Raw genomic sequence first — 1,947 nt, forward strand, 5'->3', positions numbered from 1 at the left:
CGCAACGCCCTGTGCCCGCTGCCCCACCGCTTCCCCAACAAACCGCTGCCCTCCGCCCTTCCCGTGCACCTCGGTCGCTTTTCCAGATCCCCAGAGTGGCCGTCGAACCCAAACGGCCGTAATACCAGAATACGTGAAATAATAATCTGCGTGGAGTTCACTAGGGATGGCTGGCCAAGCCTAGAAATAAATGAAGCAATTTGTAATCCTTTCTAGAGATCCCTTAGCCAGTTTTTGTACCTTTCTTGGAAATGAGGCACACGTGTGCTTTGGCCATGGTTTCCACCTAATCGCCACCTGCGTATGGTATTGTTTTTTTTCCTGGGGAGTCTCTGTGGGATTTACACTAAATGCTATAAATTCCTGCCTTGAAAAAACTGAGCCCCTCCTGCGTAGCGAGGTATTCATTCAAGCCTTGCACTCCCTTGCCAAAGCCGGCAGATCCTGACATCAAATGACAGAGGAGATGAGCTGTTAAAACTGAGGAGAAGTTGCTTTTCCTTTGACGGGATTAAAGAAGAGGAAAGTGTCAGCAGAAAATTGCAGAGCGAAATCATACAGCCGCGGCTACAAGCTGGGAGAATGGTCTTTGCAACCGCAGTCTGAATAGATGCAATTTGGACAACGTTCCTCAAACTGAAGAAAAGTTTGTTGCAATAGTTGAGACCGAAATGAAGAATGTCTGTCCAAGAGTTTTTCCTGTGTGTATTAACACAAAAAGCCAAATGTTAATGATGTCATGCAGAAAGAATGACAAGATGTATCTATAACCTGATTCTGGAGGTCTAAGGAAATACCCAAGTCCACAAGGTCCACGCTGTTCCTGAGGCGAGCTCATGTAGTCATTCAGTGAGACCAGGAAAGAAATGGCAGGGAGGGTTGTCTAGGGGATCTTAAAAGCTCCACATAACTTGCCCTCGTGTTACGCAATGTCAGAAAAAGAGGATACAAAATTAATTGGAATAAAAGCATAGCAGGTTTCATGGCTACTATCTTTATAAATTATATATGAGGAATTTTCCTGTAAATGCCAGTCTTGGTGAGACAGAATATTTTGGTGGATGGACCTAGGTCTGCAAATAAAAAAATCTTGATTGCTGTTTTCAATAGCTTACTTCATGGCTGGCCAGGTCATTAAATTCTTTTCTATGTGACCAGTTTCCCCATGTGCCTGAGATACTGCTGGCTAGGCATCTTTGTGTTATAGTTAAGATGCTAAATGAAGTGCTAATTGTTATTACTCTTTGACGTCATTACTGTGGAATATACAGCCAACTCCTTATTGTTCTGTATAAAGGGTGGTTCGGGACTGTGCAAATAAGGGATAAAAAAAAGGATAGAGGATGCATTGGAGGAAGAGCCGTGGAAGGAGGGCAGAGATAATCAATCAGCTCCATTAAGTCAGTGCACAGAGTTGCTTCCTATCATTCCAGTTTCTGAATGGGTTATACGGCTGAATGCGGTTTTGGACCTGAGTGGACCCCGTGCATCCAAATGCATCAAAGCAAATAAACCTTCTGAAAACACTGAGGCATACAACACAGAGACAACCGCAGTCCTTTCCTTCCCAGTCCACCCAGTCCCTGGGGTTTCTGGCACCTGCTCCAGTTGTCTTTTGGACGTGAATATTAGGACTGTTTGCTCAAAAGGTGCCACAGTTACCAAACTAGAGTCTGCAGTCCTCTTTTCCTCTCCAAAATACTGTAGCACCAGCAACAGTTGACGCTTCTTCATGGTGTCCTTGAAAGGGATCATCTTTTGAGGAGTGAAGGAAGGCATTAATGCTAAATGATTTCTTGCTTATGCTCCATTGAAATTTAAAATAAAATTTACCTCTGATTTTATTTAGTGAGAGAAAATTTAGGCGGTGAATCGTTGCCTTTTCCACAAGGAGTGCCAGCTGTGATACTTAGGACTGTACTTTCTGTGGTGTGGACTGGAGCCGAC

The sequence above is a fragment of the Pygoscelis adeliae genome, unplaced genomic scaffold, assembly GCF_000699105.1.
Source record: "Pygoscelis adeliae isolate BGI_AS28 unplaced genomic scaffold, ASM69910v1 Scaffold174, whole genome shotgun sequence".
NCBI lineage: Eukaryota > Metazoa > Chordata > Aves > Sphenisciformes > Spheniscidae > Pygoscelis > Pygoscelis adeliae.